Consider the following 26,860-nt stretch of genomic DNA (forward strand, 5'->3'; position numbering starts at 1 on the left):
TGGCCAAGGCTGACACCTTGACATTTTCAAGAAGAGTAAAAGACCTGATTTGAATGGAAATCAATTTCATTGCACAAATCTTGGGTTACTACTCCAAGCCTTTTCTTATGTCTTCTTGAGACTTATTTGAGAGTTTCATGATCATCAGAGGATTAGTTCAGTCATACTATTGCTCCTTTTAGCTATAAAACCACATTCTTACTTCCTTCTTCAATCTTGGAATGGAAAAATTGATTTTTAAAATTTTATATAAGAAGAAAAATCACCAATAAGCCAGAGTTTATTTTAACCATGATATACTGAAAATTTAAAAATATGGCAGTAACATCAACTGCTATTTAGCTTAGCAAATTTTTTATAATATGTTCTGTGATTTAAAAATATAAGCTGTGTACACACATATACAGATTAACCTTTGATAATTTAATAATACATAATGTCATTTATGGAATGATTTTGAACTTCAGTCAAGTGGGTCTCAAAGCCAAGAATCCTCTGAAAAGAATTTGTACTTTTATATTCTTGCATATAAACGCCAGGTTCATATATTCTAAAGTCAATAAAAAATAGCATGCATTTATTTTTTTTTTTTGTTCCAAGATTTTATTTAAATTCAAGTTAGTTAACGTATAGTATAGTTTTGGTTTCAGGAGTAGAATTCAGTGAGTCATCACTTAACATATCACACCCCGTGCTCATCCCAACAAGTGCCCTCCTTGATACCCATCACCCATTCAATCCATTCCCCCACCCACCTCCCCTCCAGCAGCCTTGTTTGTTCTCTACAGTCAGAAATCTCTTATGGTTTGCCTCCCTCTCTGTTTTTATCTTATTATGAATAGCGTGCATTTAATTGTATTAGGTGGGTGAACCATTAAACTCTGCCTCAATGATTTTGAACATTCAACCCAGGAGGTACAAAAATAACTTCACACTTGACTAGTGGTAAAAGAAGTTATTTTTAGATATTTTAGGAGGTTGCCATTGAAAGTTTTAAAAAATTAACCTACTGTGTGACACCTTCTACCTTTAGGAGAACACTACCATTTCCTTAAAACCATAGAGAGGAAGAAACTTCTGCTTCCCTAGTATTGTTGCTTGCTTGCTCCCTCCACAAGAGTGATCTAAATTCAATGAAGCCTTAGATCTTCTCCACTATTAATGGAAAATTTGAGCATCACCTCTCTGTGTTTGTCAAGTATGGAAATATTACCACAAAGTCTGGTAGTGATTTTTCTTTATTTTTTTTTAAGTTTATTTATTTATTTTGAGAGACAGAGACAGATTGACTGGGGAAGGGGCAGAGAGAGAGGGAGAGAGAGAGAATCCCAAGCAGACTCTACTACCTGCACAGAGCCCCATGTAGGGCTTGAACTCATGAAACCGCCATATCATGACCTGAGCCGGAACCAAGACTTGGACGTGTAACCGACTGAGCCACCCAGACGCCCCATGATTTTTCTTTATCTTCATCATTAATCTTCAGCTTTGTCCTAAATCTCACTTCTAAGCAGGAATACTCTTTGATTGCTAAATTCATTATTTTGTAATGCCACACAGACAAGTAGGATTACAGATCATTATAAACAGTACACTTCTAACCTTTAAATCTTTCTATCCATCGTTCTACTTATCCATATATTCTTTCATTATCTATACAAAATAAGAATCTGCTCTACGTATGTGGGAAATACAAAATGAAGTTAGTAGCCTTTCTTCACAGGATATTATGTTCTTATGAGAAAATAAGAAAAACTAAAAAAAACCTTACCAAGCTATAATGTGATAGATCCAGAAAGAATACAAAAACACAATGCTTTGGGATTTGCAGTGTTTGGGGACATGTTTACTTAGTTATTGAGAATCAAGAAAATTTCCCTAGAAGAGACTGTAGTTAGCAGCTATGTGATAGATAGGAAGGGTTTCTAGAAGAAGGGATGGAAGGGCTGGATTTCAGGAAGAATATACTCTTATGTGCAAACGTACAGGAACAACAACAACAACAAAAAGATGGGCTATGTTTGGCTTTCAATTTTGTTGGAAGATTGAGTATATTTTTACAAAAAGCCAATTGGAGAGCAAGCTAAGAGCAGCTTAAGGAGGCTGTACAGTGCTCACAGGGGCTCTTCTGGCAATTGTGCAGTTTTACAGTGTGGTAGGCACTGGGAACCTGTTAAATATTTGGGGGGAAGATGCAAGAATGAAAGATACAAGATTAATCTGAGGTCAGTGTAACTTAAGACCTCAACCCAGAGGACATATCAGAACTACTTATGAAGATACACCACTCTTACTATCCTATAAATTCCAACTCCTTAGTTTTGGAATAGAGCCTACACAGAGAGATGCATTCTGTAAAGCCTCCTAGATGGTCGACTGACACTCCAGTTGAGAAATAATTGGATAGAGAATGTTGAAATGAGAAGATATTGGGGACAATTAGACAAAAGAATAAACAACAACAACAACAACAACAACAACAACAACAAAAAGATCTAAACCAGAGGTTCCTAACCTGGGTCCCCATACCCTGGGTCTTTTGAAGTTTTATGTTCCCGTTGGATTACATGAAACATTTCAAGCAGGCATGCCATTTCTCTGGGGGAAATAATCTAATAGTATTAATAAGGTTCTCAATAAAGACTAACCACCCCAAAGTTAAGAACCACTATCCACAGTTAGTGTGAAAAGGAGGTAAATGTGAGAAATCTCTTGACTGTATACTAAAGAGGACTTAATGACTAAGTAGATTGCATTGGTATACAAAATGTGGTAAGGAAAAAAAGGAATAGATGACATTAAATTTCTCCACCTTTTGACACTAGAAGAATGAGAGAATCATGATAATCCTTCTGTGAACCAGCATCAGACCCTCCTTGGTTCTCATTTCAGTTAATAGAGCTTTGACATCAGACACATTGGATTTATGGTGTGACTGTGACATTCAGAGGTAGATGTGAACAAATCATGGAAAATTGGGAGGTGGCTACATAGCTTTGAAAATCATTCTCCCAGAAACCTAGTTGAGCACTTTGAAGTCAGGAACCTATGCTGCTTCTATTTCGATGCTCTTTTTAAATGACTTTCATTCCAGGGCACCTGGGTGGCTCAATTGGTTAAGCATCCAACTTGAGCTCAGGTCATGATTTTACTGTCCGTGGATTTTACCCGCGTCGGGTTCTGTGCTGACAGCTCAGAGCCTGGAGCCTGCTTCGGATTCTGTGTCTCCGTCTCTGTCTGCCCCTCCCCTGCTTGTGCTCTGTCTCTTTCCCTTTCTCAAAAGTAAATAAAACATTAAAAATTTTTAAAAATAAATTTTTTTTTAATTTTATTATAAATTAAATAAAAAACAAATGACATTTCTTTCCCAGGTAATCTCAGGATGACCATTGGATGTCCATCATATTGTTTACTTTCAGTCAGTAGGAATAAAAAGAGAAAAATAAAGACACTGCACTTCCTTTTAAAGATCATTTCCGGGTGCACCTGGGTAGCTCAGTTGGTTGAGTATCCGACTTCAGCTCAGGTCATGATCTCATGGTTTTTGAGTTTCAGCCCCACATCAGACTCTGCGCTGATAGCTCAGAGCCTGGAGCCTGCTTCATACTCTGTGTCCCCCTCTCTCTCTCCGCCCCTCCCCCACTTGCACTCTGTCTCTCAAAAAATGAATAAGCGTTAATTTTTTCTTTTAAAAAAAAGATCATTTCTGGAATTTTTCTACACATCTTCCACTATATCTTTAGAACTTAGTCACCAGGTACACAAAGCTTTTGGGCAGTGTGTGCATAGAAATATAGACTTTATTCTGGGTGAATAGTCATTCACCCAGTTAAATACTAGAGGGAGATGAAGACAACAGATATTGCAGGAAAACTAGCAATCTCTGTCATTGTGAACATAACCTTAAAGCTTTCGATGATTTTTTTTAATTTTTAATGTTTATTTTTGATAGAAACAGAGTGTGAGTGGGAGAGGAACAGAGAGAGAGAGAGAAAGAGACAGAATCTGAAGCAGGCTCCAGGCTCCTAGCTGTGACAGAGCCGGATGCAGGGCTTGAACCCACGAATCACAAGATCATGACTTGAACCGGAGTCAGATGCTTGACCGACTGAGCCTGCCCAGGTGCTCCTGAAGTTTTCAATAATTAATAAAACAAAATCATAATATCTCAACCATTAGCCTAAATAATATATTTTTATTGGAAAGAGGTAGAAATATTTTATAACATTGTTTTATGAAAACATATCTTCTTTCAAACTCCTGTCCTCCTCAAGTGACTCATTTCCTGAAAATAATGAATTTTTTTATATGCAACTGGAGAAATGGTATTACTGGTTACAAATGGAGTTAAACATACTGTTCCAATGTTATTAAACCCTGTAGTGTCAATCCATTTTAAGCCAATTAAAAATATTTTCACATTATTCTAAATACAGCTAGTTTATTTACAAAATAAATATAACTCTACCTGCACAATGATAACAAGAGCTCATATTATAAAATTTTTAAATTGAACACAAATAAAAAAGTGAAAAATGTATTAGTCTCATCACTCAGAAAATAACACCTATTATCATGTAGTATATACGCATACCTTCTCTCTGTCTCTCCCTTTTGTTCACACACACACACACACACATACATTCAGTATTTTCATAATCATTTCTAACTTGGTTTCTAATTGGTCAATACCAAATGAACACTTTCCCACATATTGTCATTTTAACATATGCTCATTATGTTATTGCTTTGGTATAATATAAGTCGCCCATTCAGAAGTATAAATTGAGTTTTCTTCCATCCTTTTTTCCCTAATATAAATAGTATTCTGATGATAAATACAATTTTATATAATTATGTATAATGATTCCCTTGGGATATTAATTGGGATAGATGACAATGGCCTGAATGAAAGTGGTGGCAGTGGAAATGGAGAGACAAGGAGAGATCAGAGGAATATTTAGAAGATAGAATTGATGGAGCCATAGTTAACTGTATAGGGGGATGAGGCCTAGAAAATTTCAACCAAGGTTATTCCTTCCCCAAATCATGCTTGTTGCTTTAGTTTTCTCTATTCATTTAATAAATGACATTTATTGCTTTATGGGGAAGGCAAACACAATCAAGAACCAGTCAACAGAAGATTTAAAGTGCCTAGCAGATTATGTGTTCAAAAAGTGTTAGCAAGTCAATAAGCTCAAAACAAACTGCTCTAGTTTGGAAGGGCTAGGTTCCTGAGAGGGAAATGACTTTATTTTTAATTCCTAAAGGACATGGCCAGAAATGTTAACCTGATGCTAGAGACCTGGATTGTAGAATTTTTTAAGGTTAACCATAAAAGAGAGAAGGGTTCAGGATGAACTAGTAGTAGTTTTCTATCACAGAGGACAACATGAAACTTCGTGGGCTGTGGGCAGTAAGAAGCCAGCCTAGAGTCTAAGAGAAAGGGAGGAAAATGGATGTAGATGAAGAACATCATATATCCGGCTCCTTGTGTTGCAGCTTCTATGGGAGGGAAGCGAGTAACAGATTCCTGTTAGATGAGTATAAAGACAAAAGGGCCAGAGGGGTTATGGTCACTGCCCACTCGGAACCCTGGGAGGCAGCTTTGTAGATGCTTGTAGAAATGACATCGGGGGAGAACGAGAGGGAGTCTGAACCTGCACCCTTCCCCTCTAACCCTTCACCCATCACCATCTCCTAAGAAAGTCCATTAACCGAGCATGGAAAAACTCTGGAGAAGTTTCCATGTCCTCAAGAAGCATCAAGGATTTAGCTGACACAACAGGAGGATGTTGCGGAAATTCAGAGGATCCAAAGCACCAGCTAGACCAATATGGAGAGGTTTAATCAACAAGCTAGACTTCTGGAGAGTAACATTATATAGTTTTACTGCTGAGGGAAGAATTTTGTGAATTTTTCAAGGGTGAAAGGCCAATACCCGAAGAGACATATTAGCAGAGGTTAGTGAGGACCAGAAAACTGGGTAGCCTTAATGGGGAGAAAGTAGAAATCAGAGATGAGAAACCTTCATTATACACTAAATTCTTATGTATTCTAGAATGTTCTAGTCCATTTTAAAATGGTAGAGACAATAGTGACAACTATATTTCTAGGTTTTCTTTTTCCTTCCTAGTGAATTAATTTAGAATGTCTTAAAATTGGAAGCTTTTTCATGCAAAGTTGTGTATCCAAAGTTGTGTATCATATCCAGATATGATTTAATCTGGCTTTTTGTTGTTGTTGTTGTTGTTGTTGTTGTTGTTATTGTTGTTGTTAAGTTTCCTTCAAGACTTTGCTTTTTCTCCTTTTGGTTTAGTCCTTAGGAGATAGTCTAGTTTATTCACTCAATCAACAAATGCATTGAGGACTTTCCATATGGCAAGCAGATTATTTTAATCTATAAACTTAGTTTTAATTTTAAACTTAGTTTCAGCTATAATTTATTTTATTGTATTTGGTTAAGGTTAATTGAACATATTAATGCCTTTATACTGGATGGAGCATATGCTTCACCCGATTCTTGCTTATGGATGGATTTTAGGATTATAGTTAGAAATAAACAAAAGCACAAGCACACCTATTTACAAAAATACAGGAAAGATTGATGCTTTTAAACAAAGTGTGCAATGGAATAGTTTAGAAAGATTGTCTAAAGGAACATCGTGAGAAAAACAGTACTATTTCTTTGTTAGTGCTTCCAATATCGTTTCTGGGAATCCAAGTGGAACAGAGAATCTAGTGAAATCTGGTGCTTTGCAACATTATTAGGCTCATATCTGCAAGCTAACCATGTGTGATAAGGCTAAAATGTAAAAGCATTTAAATCAATAGCCCTTTCAGATGCTTTTCTGATAAAATTGCCTCATTTTCTTTTCTAACTAATTAATTCATCTAAGGAGAAAGATTAAAAGAAAAACTTATTTACATTATGAGTAATAGGACCCAAAGAGTGTATTGGACTGTATTGTTGGCATCTTTGCAACTAATAAGACCCTTTTAATAATCAGATCTCAGAAACATCTGTCTTAGAAAGAGGTATACTTTCTGGCTTCCATTTACTTGAAAAGGAATTAAGTTAGGGTCAGGAGCAGAGGTTAGGTTACTTCTACCTGGAAATTAATCAGAAAATTCATTTCACCCTTTGATGTTGCTTTTCTGTCTGCCCCTCACCCCACTACTACCACCTTTTATCTTTTTAAAACACTAAGACTCCTTTTCATGCATCACGGTAGTTTAAGGAAATTTGAAGTTTGTACTTAGGTAATTATATAGTGAAAATATAATAGAGCAGGATAAAATGTTTTAAAAGATGTGGCATCTTAAAGAAAATTCACTGAAATTGTAAGTGACTATAATATATTGGCAAATTTCAGGCTACGTTCTTAGTCATATTTCTGCTAGAAGAAACCTACTTTCCATTTTGTGTTTTCTCATTTGCATTACTGCAGAGTTATTCATGCATATGAAGAGGATATTATTCATCTCCATATTCCTTCCTGTCCATATTCCAAACCCAATATATTTATGAGTTATACATGAAGAAACACTGCTGTATCTATATATTTATACATACATATCTATGTGATTCAAATTTGGTATTACAACTGGATAGCATGCCCAAGTGATAACATTATGTGCTAGATGTGTCTTATTACATCATTAATGGCATATCAAAATTGTCAAATATGGTGAAATCCAATAATTGTAACTGACAAGTTTTAGCACGATTTATCTCCACTGGGAAGGATTGAAAAGAGAGAAAGGAATGTACTTCTGAATTTCTCTTCCAAGTGCATATGACTGTATGGTAAGCTCTTGTTTCTTCTTCTGCAAATATTTTTAGTGAGATGCCATTTTCTCAGTATTTACGATAACTGGCTTCTGAAGTTTTTATGTGCATAAGCTGTATCATCTCCTAAATTCATAAATCCAGTGCTGTTCTAGAAAGAACTACAAAGATGAACTGGCCAAAAGAAAAATGACCAACCTGTCAGGCTTATCTCCCTCTAATGTTTGATTCTTCTTAACTGGATATTCCAGGAAATTATTTCACTTGAAAGTTTAGGTGGAGTTCACAAAGGAATATTAGCTCTCCCTTACTCTTCGGTTCTACCCCAACCCCTTCAATAGGCAAATAGTATTGCTTAATTCCCAAAAGTTTTCTCTCAAAAGTATGTTGGCATTTGGGAATAAGAGGAAAATAGGATGACAGTGCATTTTGTAGACACGGAGCTCATTCATTACAATGATGAAGTATTCAAGAATCCGCACCCTTTTTGTCCTGCTTGATCTGTGTTTGGGGATGGCGTGGAGGAGGAGAAAGAGGAAGCTTATGTATTTTCTCTTTAAAATTAATTCCCAGTTAGCCATTTGTTAGTGGGCTGTTTTTAAACCCAGAGGACATTGTGATTGCATTTCCCTTTTCAATAATTGTAGCAGATATTAAAGTGAATGGACAATGGTAGACATGTATAGGATAACCTGGTTTTCCAGACGGACCACTTGTGTGAGATCAAACGGCTACAGCACATTTAGGGTTACAGTCTCCTTCTTTTCCTCCTTATTCTCAACCGCAGTGGAGCTTTTTCCAGCGTTGCCATGGTAACACTATATCTGGCTGCTAGCTCTGTCGTAAGTTATTGAACTGAGACTGGCTTTTGGTTTAGCAGATAATTAGGTTCTGTCTCACAGGTTCATTTTCCTGTGACTGGGACGTGAATATGACCTACAGCTGGCCTCAATTTCAGTGTCACAGACAAAACTTTAACCCTTCCCGAGCTCCCAAGGCACTCTCTGAAGCCTTGCTTGTGAGGTGGAGGAAGTCATACCTTGTAGAGGATTACCATGTCTCCATTTTATTTTTTATCTTCACCATAATACTATGGAAAATATGGTCAAGGTTGTACGCTTAGGGCATTTTCAAAATTAAAAATATAGCAACAACGTGTGTGTGTGTGTGTGTGTGTGTGTATACATATATATATATACTTATGTATTTTATATATAACATATAATATATAAAAACTTGCCATAGTCATTACCATTTCCTTGCTTTTTAAATAATTTTTAAGTCACATCAAAGTGCCTTGTATTGCAATTTGGCTTCCACAGTGTTTAGATTTCAAAAACCGTATTTTCAGGAATATTAGCTTGGTACACTTATTCTCAGCTTTGGGACCTGTCTGCCAATTGATTCACACCCCTCCCTCTCCTTTTTATAAAACCCAGATTTTAGCTGACATTGAAAGGTTCCTTTGGAGTCGACAAGCAAGTCTATGTTACCAGGAACAATGCCACCACTCTAATAAAATGTCCAAATGTTCTCTCAAGGCTTGAATCTTGTTGGTTTGGGAAACCAGCAAAGATCTGCCCTTTGTTTGGGACAAAGAAAGAATCATAACTTTTGGAGCAGACACTGAATACTCACTGCAACATGGAGAGCTGTAGGGTTAATCTGAGAACATATGTCCCTCTCTGTCAAACAATAGGAAAGACCCTTAAGAGAATGTTTGAAAATTTTAGTGCATTTCACCTGAAACCTTACAATGAAAAGGTAAGAAAGGAACAAGGGACAGGTGAGACCACCATAATTAAAACATTAAGTAAAGAAATTCCATAGTTTAATTGGCTGAAGAACTGTATAACTGTGTCAATAGAGATAGGCAAAATTCATAAAAGGCAAGACTTTAGAAGATTCAACCTTGTATATTGGAACTAGGATACATGTGTGTGTTGTGTGTGTGCATGTGTGTACACAACACATAAACTGTATTCTGTTTTAATCCATTTCACCCATCCTCAAACTCCAGATGAGAAGAGTATCTTGAATAGCAGCAGCCTCAGATATCCTGAGTATGAGCAGCTGTGGCCCTGGATTGTGCCATGAATACAGTGTGGAGGGATTTGGGGTCAGAGTCAGGGGGGTTTGTATGAACTAAGAGAGCCTATAGATGAGGAACCCAGTTGTTGCCAGTTACCTCCACTGAACTGAACTTCTTTTGACCTCTTATCTCAAGTATATAGCACCTATTGTTCTCTTATTAACGATCAATGTTTGTTGAATAAATATTCGAATTCTTCCCTAGTCTCTACTCTGTATAGTAGGAGCTAAATTAGCACTCAGTTATAAAGAAGACTTAGGAAGCCTACAAGAATTTTCAATCCAAGATCATTTGAACTATCTTTCCATGGTTCCCAATAACCCCTAAGGCCTATACACGTGGGTCATCTCTTGCCTGAATTATTGCAATAGCCTTGTAACTGGTCTTCTTCCTTCTTGTTACCCACTCTAGTCTCTACTATCCACAGGAGATAGGATGTTAATCTAAAGGCAAATCATTTGAAGTCAGCACCCTCTTCCTAACTTCCCAGTGGTTTTCCATGTAACTAGAATATAATACAAACTCTTCACCGTGCTTACAAGGCCCTCTATTACTTTGTCCCTGCCTACCTTGCTGACCTCATCATCCCCTCTTTTCATTCTCCATCTTGCTTTTTCTCACAGCTGAGGGCAGGCCCCTGGGGAGCCTTAGCTTCTGCTGTTTTCCCCACCAAAAATGCATAGCTCCCTCCTTTACTTTTATTCTGGTCTCTCTACTTGAATGTCACCTCCTTAGAGATGCTTTCTTTCCCTAAACATCTTAAAAAGTACCTCATTCATTGTCTAGCACCTTTCCTGATTTAAATTTTCTTCATAATGTTATCATGTCTTGATACGATATTAGACAACATGCAAGCAATTATACGCCTTTCCCACTAAAATATAAGCTCCATATGGACAGGAACTTTGGTTATTCATGAGCATACCTCTAGTGCCTAGAAACTGGTAGGCTGGATCCTAGTAGCCTTTACTAAATACTTGTAGAATGAATAATTGAATAAAGAGATTCAGGTAGAGGGCCTGGGTATCCAGTGAGAACAGTAATGAGTGTTCCTGACATAATGAATGAAATCTTACCCTACATTATGAATTCACATGAGTGGATACAATAAAATTTAGAGACGTAGCTTATATTTTGGGGACTGCTTTCATTAGAGGAAGGTAAAACAAAGAAAACAAGGAATCTGAGCTTATTTCCGCCTCATCCCCACAAGAATTTAACCTCACATAAAATATCATCCATTTGTCAAACATATCACAGCCCCAGTCATTTTGGAAAGCCTCTTCTGTATGGGCCAGATAGTAAATATTTTTGCCTTTACAAAGACCATACAGGCTGGGTCACAATTACTCCGCACTTCTGTGAACTAGTGTGTGAAAGGAGCCATAAACAACACATAAACAAATGGGTGTGGCTCTGCTCCAGTAGAATGTTACTTATAAAAACAGGAAGTCAGCTACATTAACACACAGGCCATAGTTTGCTGACCCCAAAGTAGAGAGTCTTTCCCTAATTCTACCTCCCACCCAGTTACTGGAAGAACGGCCCTCATATCTCATCCTTTCAAGAAATCAAACAAATTGGGGCAGGGCTAGCTAGTTGTGGAACTCGACTGGTGCTAGTTTCTTTCCCTTCTCCTCTTATTTGTTCAAAGTTCATCCTAACTTTAACTGTTACCACAATAGCAATAAACTGGGCGATGTCAGGTCCTCCCAATGACATTTCCAATTCTTGGAAAATGAAAGGATACATACCGTGGTGTATTAGTAAATGTCTAGCAACTGGCTCTCTGGGGGGAAATAATGACATTTACTAATATCCATAGTGTACATTCTCCCACCACGGCCATTTAAACTATCAATATGATGTCACTTAACGTGGAATTAGGGAAAATAGGGAAAAAAGATGCACAGAATAGTCTCCTGAATCAGTATGAGCTGGCTCCAGCCCACAGCAGGATACATATTTAAAAGCTGCAATAATTTTGCTCGCTGCCATCACAAAGTCTGGAGCAAACAGTGGTGAGTTTGACAGAAACAACTGACTAGATGATCTCTTGGAATGCCAATCAGTAAATAATGAAAAAGTATATAAATGCAATGCTTATGTAAAGCCCTTAGCTCAGTGTTTGGTTAAAATACATACTCAGTAAATGATAGCTATTACCTTCTCAGTTTACGTTATTCTAAGCATTAAAATTAAATGTTTAGCTACAGACTCAATCCAATTTTAATGTCCTTGTGTTAATAAGACCTCTCCACATTGAAGCAACGATGATAAAGGAATTTTATGTAGCTATCCGTGACTCTGCCCAGCAGAAGGTTAAGATAGCAACAAAATACTCAAACCGAATTTAAAAAAAAGCCTCCACTTGACTCCAGCTCTTCATAACACTTCTGTGTTATTTTCCTTCAATTTTAAACAGAATGCATTTTAGGAGCATAGTTCAATTATTGATTGAATAGTGGGTTCAATTTGACTACAATCCAAACAAATACACTCCATTTAGTTCAAGACCAGGGATGGGCCAACAAAAGGGTAAAGGTTTCGCTCAAGTTTTGATGCACACTCAGATTGAATTAGTAACATGGATGTCTTCTATTATTTGGCCATGAACAATACAGTTCCGTTCAAGTTAGGAAAACTAGCAAAACAGCAGGCAAAATATTGACAATGGTTTGGGTAACCAGACAGTAAAACCAACATCAATCTGAAAGGATTAGTGGGAAAATATATATGGACCCTTAAAGAGATTAACATACAGCCTATGTCTAAACACTCAGTATTTCACAGAAAAGACTAATATATGCTGTTCTGAATATGATAAAAGTGCTTTTTGAATTATTTACCTTCTAATCTCCTCTGCTTATTCCCTTCAATCTATAAAGTTTTCTGTACTTCCATAAAAGGTATGACTTAGCATTTGGTCTGAAGGAGAGGATTCCTTTCAACCTTCCAGCTAATCTTAATCTTTTCTCTTTGCTTCTATGAACACATAAGCCAAATATATTGGTCTCGTTGTGGTTTCCTGCTCTGCTTCTTCAGTGACCTCTGTTCTAGAAGACTCATTTTAGGTGGAATACCTCAGCCCAAACCCTGGTCAGAATGCCCCCCAGCCCCCAAATATTACTAAATGAGCTGAATTTTCTGTTCCAATGAATGCTTCCATATGTATTGTTTGCTATATTTTCTTTTGGTTTTCTGCTTATACTATTAATGGAAATATATTTTAGATAATCATCTTTCTTTTTAAAAGTTCTGGTATTATGAAAATTCCAAATAGATACAGATTAGAAAGAATGGCGCTACAAACTTCTACATGCTCATCACCCATAGAGGTTTAACTATTCAACATTTTTTGGAGGGGGAGGGGGGCAACTGATATCTTTTTCCTCCAGCTATATTGAGATATATTTGAGATATATTTGACATATAACATTATGTAATATATTGTGAAATGATTACAATAAGGTTAGTTAACACATCCATCATCTCATATAGTTATACAGTTACTTTTTCTTTTTTTTTCTTTTCTTTTTTTTTTTTTTTTTTTTTTTTGGTGGCGAGAAGTTAAGATCTACTCTCTTAGCAACTTTCAGGTATATGATACAGTATTGTTAACTACAGTCTCCACGATGTATGTGAAATCCCCAGGACTCACTCATTTTATAACTGGTATTTTGTATTTTTTGATCACCATCACTCATTTTTCCCCCACTACTCAGCCCCTAGCAGCCACTAACCTACAATCTGTTTTCAGATTCCACATATAAGATCATACAGTGTTTGTCTTTCTCTGTTTGACTTATTTCACTTAGTGTAATGCCCTCCAGGTTCATCCATGTTGTTGCAAATGACAGGATTTCCTTCTTTTTATGGCTGGATAATATTACATATATATATATGTATATATGTGTGTGTGTATATATACATATATATACACACATATATGTATATATACATATATATGTATATGTATGTATATGTATGTATACATATATATGTATGTACATATACATGTATATGTATGTACATGTACATATATATGTATATATACACATATATACACACACACATATATATATACATATATATATAACATTTACAACATTTTCACCAATCGATAGGTACTTAGGTTATTTCTATATCTTGGCTATTGATAATGCTGCAATGAACATGCTGGTGTAGATAAATCTCTAACATAGTGATTTCATTTCTTTCAGATATATTCCCTTCCATTCAATTTTCATTTAATTTATGGCCAAACTGGTCTCATCTATACCTACCATTCACTCATTCCTAAGTTCCTGGATTATTTTGAAGCAAGCCCATACATCATATAATATACATACATCTATAAATAGTTCAGTGTGTACCTCTAAAAATAGAGCACTATTTTTAAAACTATAAAAGCATTATTACATTTGCAAACATTTATAGTAGTTCCCTAATATCATCAAACATTGCATAAGTGTATACATTTTCGTGATTGTCTTATTTTTTTTTACAGTTAATTTGTTTGAATGAAGATTCAAACACAGGTCACACATGGCATTTGGTTGATATATTTCTAAAGTCACTTTCAATCTCTAAGTTTCCTCTTCTTTTAGTTGTTCGCAATTTATTTGTTGTAAAATGGAGTCATTTGTCTTTCAGTGTCTTTCTTATTCTAGGTTTTGCTGAATTGCATCCCTGTAGTGTTGTTGACCATGTTCTTCTCTACTGGTAATTCCTGTAAACTGAAAGCTAGAATGAGATCCTTTGTTCAAGTTCTTTTTGCTTTTGGTTTTGTTTTTGTTTTACCAAGATTTACTCATAAATGGTATTGTGTATATCCTACCAAGAAGCACATAGAAAGCTCGTCTTGATTGTGGCTAAGTGGGAGGATGTTTGTGAATTCATAAGTATATATTGGTTGTATCACCTAGGAACAAAATTTCACAAACTCATATGTTAGAATTGAATATGTCATTATTTTGTGATATTTCAAAAAAAGCAACTTAATCTTTAGTGATTCCACCAACTGAGTAAGTATGAGCACCATTACCCTAGTGAATATCAGACTATGGATTATTCCCCCCATATGTCTGAAATTGGATTAAATTATGGAGAAATTCCAGGGGACATAACCTTGCACAAATACAAGGCATATATGTAGAACTTCTCTAACTTAAAATAATCATTGGTGGTTCTCGGAAAAGAGTGAGGAGCACTGTATTAGAACCAGACTGTTGTGGTGACCCCTCACTTTATAAGAACTTTAAGGAAGACTAATATGGAACTAGATTTTGAGGTCAATTCAAAGCATCAGAATTATCTTCTGGTGAAGCATGTGAACTGTTTCCGCCTACTCCAAGAAGATGTACATCCTTGTCTATGCTGGAGTGCAGAGTTGAGATAAAAATATGAAAGCATGATAAGAAATCTCAACTATCTTTTAAAAACAGAAGTATATATGCATTCTTAGGAATGGAAATAAAAGTATGTGATTGTTCATGGGCTTTCAGAAATGTATGGATTTTAAAATAGCCGTCTTTCTGGTTGCCTTTTTGTTTCCTCTCATTAAAAAAACTGGAGGGGCTCCTGGGTGGCTCACTCAGTTGAGCATCTGACTTTGGCTCAGCTCACCATCTCAGGGTTCATGAATTCAAATATCACATTGGACTCTCTGCTATCCGAACGGAGCCTGCTTGGATCCTCTGTCCCCCTGTCTCTCTGCCCCTGCCACACTCATGTATGCTCTCTCTGTCTATCTCAAGAATAAATAAACATTTTTTAAAAACTGGAGGGGTGCCTAGGTGGCTCAGTCGATTAAGCGTTAGACTCTTGATCTTGGTTCAGGTCATGTTCTCACAGTTGAGTGAGTTTGAGCCCTGCATCAGGCTCTGAGCTGATGTCGCCAAGCCTACTTGGGATTCTGTCTCTCTTCCTCTCTCCCCCTCCCCCACTTGTGCTCTCTCTCTCTCTCTCTCTCTCACACAAAGTAAATAAGCTTAAAAAACTGGAAAATTAGGGATTTTGAATTTATAGTTATCTCTTTGTGATAGAACTCTAATTTCATACCTCTTGCCAGATATGAAGAAGGTATATCTTTCTACTGTATATTTCTTGGGGATAAATAAGTAATAATTTTCCATGTGTGTGGGTACTTTTAATTCAAATCTATGGTATCATGTATAAAATACTCCAGTTATTTAATAATACATCACAAAAATTAGACCCATATTCTATCATAAAACCGGTGGAGAATATCTTACTTAGACTCTGAGAACTGCATTACCTTAATAAGTTCTCTTCAATTTCTGTGGCTCCCTCAATATATTTTAATACCATATCAGAAATTGGAGAAGCTTTTCCGGGAAGGGACGTAAATCTACAAAATGAAATGTGGGAGTCTGTGACCCAATTCTTATATTTCTTTTCTTCCTGCTACTTCTGTTCCCAAATAAGAAGGTGGACATGTTGCTTTGTAATGACATATTATTGTTACCAATTTTTTTAAAACTTTTTTTAATGTTTATTTATTTTTGAGAGGGAGAAAGACAGAGTGTAAGCGAGGGAGGGGCAGAGAGAGAGGAGGAGACACAGAATCCCAAGCAGGCTCCAGGCTTGGCTGTCAGCCCAGAGCCCGACGAGGGGTTCGAGCTCACAAACTGCGAGATCATGCCCTGAGCCGAAGCTGGACGCTCAACAGACTGAGCCACCCAGGTGCTCCTATTGTTACCAATTTTTAAAAGAATTTTGTTTTAGATAAGCTCCTTAATCTAATGTGTAACTTTTAAATTATTATTTTATATAATATCTTTCTTGTGACTGTAAAGTTAGGAACCTGGAACAGGCTGAGCCTTTAGAGCAAAATGTTGTCAAAATCGACAAGGTGAGCCCGAGGCAACCCCAAACCTGTAGTCTCTACAGAGAAATAGCAGTAAGACACTCTGGGTAAGGTTGGGTCAGGAATTATTACACTTCTCAAATGATGGGATTCTTATTATTTTATCTCATATTTCATGATACACAGGTCCATAAAAATTAACTGTCTTAAGTAAGGTGGTTTAGTGCTAGTTTCTCTGACAGCACTCTGTGCTGATTAGACTATGAACAGAAAAGTGTGAAATACAACTTAGACTAAAGAACAGGTTAATTTTTGATGATTCAATAAAACCCATCCCCTGAGAGTTTTACTTAAGAACCTAAAAAAATTCAGGTCAGTATAAAGAACTGGCAATTACTCAGAAAGCTTCAGAAGGTACATATCCTGATCTGTTGATGTGAACAACTTTTAGCGATATGTTATAAGGTGAAAAAACAGCTTCATGGAGTGCATGTAAATATATTTTGTATTAAATTAAATTGTTACGTGTGTAGTTTCTGTTCTCGTGTGACAATCTTAGATTTTTTTATATGCATTTATGATTCATTTCAAAAGACTTTTCTGTGATTTGGTTGATTTGTAACAACATACTTATGGTACATCATCAAAATTCTTATATTCATTGTAGAATGGTTTTTCAGGGAAGGTAAACATTCTATTAATGTCTGAAAGTAAGTATTCTTTAATTTCCCCGGATAATGACAAAAACGTATATTGGAAAATTTGAGCCAGCACTACATAAATTGAAATGGTCTCTCCGAGGGCACCCCATTTTTCCCTGGTATTTTTTTTTTTTTAAATTTTTTTTTCAACGTTTTTTATTTATTTTTGGGACAGAGAGAGACAGAGCATGAACGGGGAAGGGGCAGAGAGAGAGGGAGACACAGAATCGGAAACAGGCTCCAGGCTCCGAGCCATCAACCCAGAGCCTGACGCGGGGCTCGAACTCACGGGCCGCGAGATCGTGACCTGGCTGAAGTCGGACGCTTAACCGACTGCGCCACCCAGGCGCCCCTTCCCTGGTATTTTTAAGCTAAACAAAATTAACAGATTTTTGTAAGAGTCAAATTGAATACCTTGATCTATTAAACATGTAAGAGTGGCTTCATTAGTTGCTATTTTGAAGCAATAACATGAAACAGCAGAATTTCAGAGTCTGAAGATACCTCAAAAATCATCCACCGTCTCTTGCAAGGCTGGAATCCCTTACCACTACATCTAGCTTATAGCATTCTACACTGGGAATTAATATTTTCAGAGGTGGGGAGCATACTACTTTTATAGGAAGCTAATGATGTATTTGGATAACTCTAATTTTTAGAAAGTTCTTTCTTACATTGAGCCAAATTTTGTCTCTGAGCAATACCAGGTATGTCTACATGTTAATACTTTGAATATTTGAGGTCAGTTTACGTTCCCTTCTCCCCAACAAATGTTTAATATGTTATAATACATTTTTAGAGATCTCTAAATTTATTGTATTATTATTAGTATACAGAGTTAAAGGTATAGTCTTCCAGACCACCAAGTCTGCCCAAGATTTTTGAACCCAACTACAAGGAGTTAGGGTACAACTACAAAGTTAAAGAGTCCACACAGATCACCCTTACTTCTGACATCAACTGTATGTGTAGGGTTTCTCAAATCAATGCTCAGTTTTGATAATTCACTAGAAAGACTCATAGAACTAACTGAAACCTACTCTACTTATAGCTGTTACAGGGAAATGATGCCAGAAGTCAGCCAAAGGAAGAGACACAATGCAGAGTCTGGAGGGTTCCAAATGTGAAGCTTTCCTTGTTCCCAGGACCTGTTGCCCTTCTAGTATTGATCTGTGACAATACGCATGTGGTAACGCCAAGGGGGAAGCTTTTGTGAGCTTCAGCATCCAGAGTTTTTATTGAGGCTCCATTACATAAGCATGATCGATTGATTTACCAGGTTTTCCAGAGGGTCCACCATGAAAAACAGAGACGTCTGTCACTTGGAAAATCCCAAGGGTTTAGAGGTTACCTCCCAGGACCTATGTACAAAAATGGCCACACCTCTTTTGGATGAGGCCAATTTCCTCACCATGCAATATCATTTACTATTTTCTTGGGTAAAATTCTCCGATTCCTTAATGTGACATGAAATATAGCTTTAGAAGCTAAACATATCTTGGTTGCATTTCTGTAGATAAGTCCTAATTTATCAATGTTCTCTTTTGGGGTCCAGACTTAGGGTAACTTTGATAACAAAATATATACCTTGTCACTACAAGCTACATTGAAGTATTGCTACTGTAAAGTATGAAATAATACTTTAGAGTCAGGGGTCAGACAGACAGAGAGAATCCTGACATTTAACAGCCATTAGACCTTGTGAATGCTACTTATTCTTTTCTGAGCTTTCATTTTTTCATAGAGAGTTAATAATATTCCATATATTATGGGATCACATGTAAAATCTTTAATGTATCATAGGACCTTAATAAATATTAGTTCTTGTCTGGAAAAAATGTTGGATGATATGAATTTGTGTTTGAGGGGTTATCTTAGGCAAGGTTTGCCTATCCAGTCTTCTAGACTGATGTATGCATACATTATTAAAACAAAACAGAATTCATTCAATTTATCAAATATTTATCTAAATCCAACTGAGAAGTGTAAAGCATTATGCTAGCAACTTAGAAAAAGGCAGTTTCAGCCTTCCTGGAATGAGAACATTTTCATTAATATCTTTGATACAAGTAGACTGCAGTAGGTGTTGAATTAAGGTACATATCAGATGCAGTGATGGAAGTGCAAGAGAAAAAGAAAGTCTGACTGGGATTATTAGAGAATGCTTCCCTAAGAAGGTGATATGTCTGAAAGGCCCAATGTACTAGCAGGCTTTGATAGCACTTTTAGGAATAGTGAATACCATTTTTCAGAATTTATAAATGTATTTACTTGGTGAAAAGTGAATTTTATGACAAGGTATATATAAAATTATCATAAACATAGGAACAGATCATAAATCAAATTATCTTATATCAGAAATAAGTTCTCTAAAAATAAGAGGCAATGTTAAAAAAAAAAACTTTTAACTAAAAGCTTAATCTTTGTAATAAAAATAGCTCGTTGATTTTAAGGGATGTAAAGAGATTGCTTCTGTTCATTGCATTTTAAAAATTCAGAGACTAAAAAAAATTAAAAAATAAAAATCCAGTAGACTTAACCCAATTTCTGATATTTATTATATCAGTTTTTGAATTCCAGGAAAACATAGATTTTATTTAAGGCAGGCAGTTCATTTGTGAGTAGCGAAAGACTTAAACATAATTAATTTGTTCATCAAACAATTCATTCAGCACATATTCATTGGATGTATTCTGTGCACCAGGCACTATTCCAGGCTCTGTGGGAAACTGACAATAAACAAGTAAATATATAGAATGTCCAGTGGTATAAGTACCATCAAGAAAATTAAAGCAGTATAATGCGTGATAGAGAGTGTTGGAGAATAGTCGAATTTGCTCTTTTATGTAAATCGGTCAGGAAATACCTTCTGACAGACATCTGAGCAGACAGGAATCTTCGTGTGGTAACAAGTCAGGGAGATATTCTGGGGTGAGGGTTCCAGGCAGAGTAGACAGCAAGAGCAAGGTTCCTGAGTTGGAGCATGCTTGGCATTTTATAGGAGGAGCAAGTGTGGCTGAGAAGAATGAGGGAGGGAGAAGGCAGGAGGTTGCTATATTATCGGGTTCCATAGGCCACTGAAAAGACGGGATTTTATTGCAAGTGGCACCTCAGTAACCTGACCCATGCCTACCTCTTAAACCGCTGTCTTTGCTTCTTATTTTTTCTTCTCTACACTTGTGCTGCCTAGTATGGTAGCCAATACCCCACATCCGACTATTGAGAACTTGGAATGTGGCTAGTTCAGTTGGACAGTATGAAAAAAAGTGAAATATCTCCATAATTTTATATTGCTTAATATGTTGAAATGAAAACATTTCAGGTATATTGGGTTAAGTAGAATAAAATAAACTTCATCCCTTTCCTTTCTTTTAATTAATGTTTTTATTTAGAAATAATTCTAGATTCCCATGTGGTTGTAAGAAATAATACAGAGAAATCCTGTGTTCCCTTTATCTAGTTTTTCCCAGTGGTAATGTCTTATCAGCACAATATGACTACCAGGATATTGACAGAGATACAATCTTACTCAGATTTCTCTAGTTTTAATTGTACTCGTGTGTGTGTGTGTGTGTATGTGTGTGTGTATGCTTATCTATTCAACTTTGTCACATATATAGGTACCACAGTGTCAACATTCAGAACAGTTTCTTCACCACCAAGATCCATTGTATTGTTCTTTTGTAACTACACCCACCGCATATCTGTGCTACATCCCTCCCCGGGGCCCCAACCTTTACCAACCACTAGTCTATTCTCCATTTATATACTTTTTTCATGTTAGAAGTGTTGTGTAAATGGAATCATTCAGGGCATATTCTTTGGGAACTGGCTTTGGTCCCTCAGCATAATTCCCTCCAGATTGATCTAAGTCACTGTCTGCCTCAATAGTTCATTCCTCTTTATTGCCAAACAGCATCCCATGAGCGGGATGTACCACACTTTGTTTAACGACTCACCCGTGGAAGGACACCTGGGATGGTTCTCGTTTCTGCTACTATGAATTAAACTGCCATAAACATTCCCGTACAGATTTTTGTGTGAATATGGGTTTTCGTGTATCTGGGGTAAATGCTTGAGTACAACTGCTGGGTCATATGGTATTTGCATGTTTAGTTTATAAGAAACTGCCAAATCACTTTTCCAGGGTTCTGTATCCACCTGTTTCTTTTTACTTTTTGTAACATGGCTACTAGAAAATTTAAGATTACATATGTGGCTCACATTTCTATTTAACAGTGCTTCTCTTGTGTAGAGCACTGGTTCCTCATCTCACACTCTCCACATGTGCTGTTCTCTCTGGAGTGTGTTCATGACCCCTCTCAGATGTACATGAACGTCCATAGCACAGTGGTCGAAAGCAGAGTCTCAAACCAGATGGCCTGGGTTTGGATCTTGGATCTACCCCATATGGGGTATCTGATTTTTAAGATAGTTAATACTTTTCCCTCAGTTTTTTTTTTATCTGTAAATGGGATGATTATAGCAATACCGATCTCATTGGGTTGATATGAGGACTGAGTGAGTTAGCACATGTGAAGTTATTTCCTAATGAGCTCTTTCTGACTCCTGCCCAAGAGCAGATTGAAATCCTTGAATAGGCTCTCATCACAGTCAACATCCTCATTAAAGTTGTAATTCTATGATTATTTTGTATCTCACTTCACCATTGCAGGGGCAGTGGTCTTATCTAACTTATTCAGTACTATATCCTTAGTACTAGTATAGAACTTGCAAAAAGGAGACAGTATATCATTGTTGAATGAATGAGGGAATGGATAAATTGCTTTTTTTGAGTCTTGTGTTTTTTTTAAGTTTTTTAAGTTTTTAAACTTCAGTTACCATGCAATGTAATATCAGTTTCAGGTGTACAATTTAGTGAGTCAGCTGTTTCACAGAACACCCCGGTGCTCATCACAGCAAGTGTACTTCTTAATCGCAATCACCTATTTTACCCATCCCCCACCCACCTCCCTTCTGGTAACCATCAGTTTGTTCTCTAGAGTTAAGAGTCTGTTTCTTGGTTTACCTCCCTCTCTCTCTCTCTTTTTTCTCCCCATTGCTTGTTTGTTTCAGTTCTTAAATTCCACATGTCAGTGAAGTCACGGTATTTGTTTTTCCTCTGACTGACTTACTCTTTGTTATGGCCAAGTAATATTCCAGTGTGTGTGTGTGTGTGTGTGTGCGTGTGTGTATTTATTTTACTATTATATATATATATATATTTATATATCACCTCTTCTTTATCCATTCATCAGTTGAAAAATTTCATTCAATGTAAGCATTCAATGGAAACATGATTTACTTTAATCATTTAACTTAATTTCTTTTTCCTTAATTTTCAAAATCAATGTTATTCATGTTTCTCTGATTTAGAAGACTAGGTTTCTATCTGCAAGTTCTATGAACAACTTGTACATGTGGATCCAATTTATTGTGGAGTAAAAATTGTTCTGGAAAAGTGATTGAATTCAATAGTAATAGTACTAAAATATATATGTGTATATATATAGAGAGAAAATACTCTGTGGCAGTTTTAGTTCAGTTATTCAGTTCAAGCAATCATGTAATTGTTATGATACAATTCATGTTACTTAACTGCTTCCTTTGGATTATGGGCCCTATGAAGACCAATCCCTCAGTCAGTAGGTGACATTAAGGTAAAAGTACTTTTTCATGCCTCTGCAGATACCTTTTTCTCAGTATACCTAGTCCTTAAATAGTAAGCTCCATGACATTCTTAGGAAAGTCACAGAAAACCGTGGCATAGCATAGATGATTTTAATTTACCCACTCTGTTTTAAAACTGTGTACCAACTACCAACAGCACATGCCTGTTTCACACACACACCCAAATATATTTTGTCAGTGATTGACCTTTATCTTCTCACCTACAAAGTGAGGTTACTATAGTAGAAAGAACACTGACTTAGGGTCACTTTGACCTAAGGTGAGTGAGGCTCTTGCCATTAATTCTACGGTCTTGAAAAGACCAATTAATGTTTCATCCTTCATTTCATTTCCTAAGTAATGGGGATGTTGATGAATTCTAAGTAGAATTGCAATGATAACTAAATACAAGTGTCCAGATACAGATGCTAAGTAAAAAATATCTCCATTTTTGGATGGTACCAGGATGTACGGGATGTGCTGAGTTTCACATGTTTTCTTCAATTTTACCATACACCCTCACAGGCATTAGGCCACTGCTATACTTTAGCATGCTGAGTACCAGAAATGCACTTTGTTTAACCAGACAGTTACATGACAAGACTTTGCCATAAGATTATGACTGTCAACTCCAAACTAACCAGTGAAATAAAATACGCCTTCTTTCCACTGAAAAGTATTTGAGCTCAAACTTGTACTGAAGCATATCTGGGTGTAAAAGATTGCGATGCCGTTTGTTTCCTGGTTTAGTGATTTTTAATACCAAGTAGATTAAAATAATACAAAATAACAAAAAATTTGCTAATATTTATTGAATTTTTACTCTGTGCTCAGAACTATATTGATTTGCCAGAACTATTTTGCGATATAATTGATATATGACATTGTGTCAGTTTAAAGTGTATAACATGTTGATTTGATACATTTGTAAATTGCAGTATTATTACCACCATAGCATTAGCTAACACCACCATCATGTCCCATAATTATCATTTCTTTTTTGTGGTGAGAACATTCAATCTGGTTTCTTAGCAACTTTGAAGTATATAATGCTGTATTATCAATATAACTACACAGGTAGCTACTATAATCATCCCTATTTTACACTTGAGGAAACAGGCTAAGAGAGATTAAATTAGTGACTCAAGGTCAGAGTACTAGTAATTATTAAAGCCAGGATATGATTCTTTGTAATGTGAGAGTTCAAGCCTTTGCCAGTGATGCATGTTGCCTCTTATTTCAATAATAAGTTGGCCACTTGGGTTAATCATGGGGAAGGTGATGTTCCCTTTGTTTTCATATTCCTTATATTTTTCAACACTTTTTATTCATATACAGTCTGGTAAAATAAAATCATGGCCTCTCTTTCCTATGCCTTTACAGTTATTGTGTTACTATGGCCTTTATAAATGAAACAAGCAATGACAACAACAAACCCTTGCCCAAAGTGAGTGAAAATTCTAGCTCCTTTTCTCATTTTCTTATTGCAACGCAAGGACTTTGAGATTCATCACAAATTATCTATACACCAACAACATTTAATTTTCACAGTCAGGTAACTCCTGTGCTATAGACATGAAAGCGTGACACCTACATTTTTACAATCATTTCTCCTACCCTATTTTAATAGAGCTAGCTGTACGTAACTATCATCTGGAATAACAATGTTAAATGTATTATTTTATTTAACTCAAATATTAAATCCTTAAAGATTACCATTTATTTGCCACTCATTTACATATTACAAGTCTATGTTTGGACTTTGTTAGCCTTTTCTCTACTGTACCTCTGCTCCACACAACTATTTTTATGTGAAAATTGTTGCTTTATAGGATCACTTTGCCACTATGTTGCTATTTTATTATTGCTATTATATTTAATTGGAATACTACTATTGTGTAACCAGGGAGAGTTCTTTCAACCTGGGAACATTTGCTTCAAATAGTATGGAGCTATTTATTTATTTATTTTCATTTCCTTATAATATCAGCTTTGATTAATAATTATATACAGGCTTTGTTCGTCTTACCTTGGTGTCACCAGTAATTGGGATCCATATCCATATCCTAACTTGCAATCATGCTGCAAGAGGCCAATAAATTCCCGCCGAGTGTGTTACTTGTTAAATTTAGTGCATTACACTCAGGGTAATGAATAAAAGCAGTGGGCCGTCACCGTCTGGCTGGCTGAGGAAGGCTAGAGCAGGCAGACTCCCCCGAGGCCTTGAGCTGGCTTATAACAGTGACAGGCGGAATCAAGGGAGTCCCCGAGCATCACAGTTCAGTTTGTCTCCCTTAATTTCCTCTTCTGTAGAGACTCAGAAGGCTGTAGGGAGGTGAAGTAATCTCAGCCATTAATTCACCACACTTTCATAAAATGCTGCGCGCTCTGGTTTCATTAACAAGCAAATACAATTTAGATAAATAGTCATGTGTTTGCATTCAGCAGAGATGAGAATACCATTGAATATAAACTAGTGGGTATGCTCCATGCAGCTCACTTTGTGTATCTACATATGTCTACTGTGTATTCACTTGTCTATATTAAATATGCACATAGGTCTTTTTATATGAGCGAATAACCGGTAAAGCAAGCTCCTACCATATATATGTACTTATTTCCAGCTCATATTTATTGAACATACATAAGCAATCACTAAAGAAATGACTACCACATTCTTAAGCCAACATGTAGCTCTTTCCTAATAAATATATTCTTCAAAGGAAAATGTTCTTTCTTAAACTATACTATCACAAGAATTTAACATCCGCCATAAATGTATAAATGCAAGAATGTCAGAGCAACCAGGTCTATCTTCTGGGTAACTGCTTTTTCTTGGTAACTGAAAGTTTTTGTTATCCCAGCAAATAATTGTTATATACTATGTCTCATGCCAAAACCAGCTGACTCCTTTAGTCTTTGAGTAATTGTGAACGTTAATATCTATCCAGAAACAGATTCTTAAAGAAAGGAGGAAGAATAATTGGTATGAAATGACCACTTAACATTATTCTTGAATATCTTGGAAAATTTAGTGTAGAGTGTCCTTTGCTATCCATGATAAAGCAGCTGGTTCAAAATAACATGGTGTATCTCATTAGAGGGATATTAGATCTAATTATGCAACATATAAGTGAGATCATTATAGTAACATTATCTCAATGAGGTAAGTAAAGCACACGTGAAATCTAACACTCTGCCGCTTGAAAGAATTTTTGAAAGCAAATGTGAGGAATTAATGATCATTTAAGTGTACTTTGAAAGATGTTGAAAACCCATCATGAATCTTTGACATGTAATGGAAAAATATAATAGAATGATATTACCCTGATTAATTCTACTGAAGATAAAAATGAACTTCCTGGGCGAATATCATCTTTTAATGCAGACAAATTGTTTTCTAAACAAAATAAAACAAAAAGGCAGAGAAGTGTCATAGGGTTTTTTTTGTGTTTGTTTTATTACCTATTTGGGGGGGGGGACTTTTGTCATATCAGCGATCTTCAAACTTCAGAGTGTAACAGAATCACAGAGAGGGTGCTTTTTTAATGTGAATTTCTTTTGAGAGAAGAGTGAGGGGGGAAAGAACACAAGCGGGGAAGGGGCATAGAGCGAGGGAGAGAGAGAATCCCAAGCACGCTTTGCACTGCCAGCTCAGAGCCAGATGCAGGGCTTGATCTCACAACCATGAGATCATGACCTGAGCCAAAATCAAGAGTCTTATGCTTAACTTAGCCACCCAAGTGCCCTAAGAGAGCTAGTTAAAACAGATT

At 36.3% G+C, this 26,860-nt stretch overlaps 1 long non-coding RNA gene across 2 annotated transcripts in view; it reads left to right on the forward strand.

The window, feature by feature from the left end:
* Window positions 1-26,860, forward strand: part of LOC131512712 (uncharacterized) — a 478,301-nt gene that overhangs the window by 364,426 nt on the left and 87,015 nt on the right. Inside the window, exon 7 of one of the 2 annotated variants that reach the window (XR_009262261.1) lies at window positions 18,469-19,946. The exons of the other annotated variant lie outside the window; for it this stretch is intronic. This is a non-coding gene — a long non-coding RNA (uncharacterized LOC131512712). Of the gene's footprint in view, window positions 1-18,468; window positions 19,947-26,860 lie in introns of those variants that run through there. 2 annotated transcript variants of the gene reach the window in all.

Source organism: Neofelis nebulosa, chromosome 5, assembly GCF_028018385.1.
Source record: "Neofelis nebulosa isolate mNeoNeb1 chromosome 5, mNeoNeb1.pri, whole genome shotgun sequence".
NCBI lineage: Eukaryota > Metazoa > Chordata > Mammalia > Carnivora > Felidae > Neofelis > Neofelis nebulosa.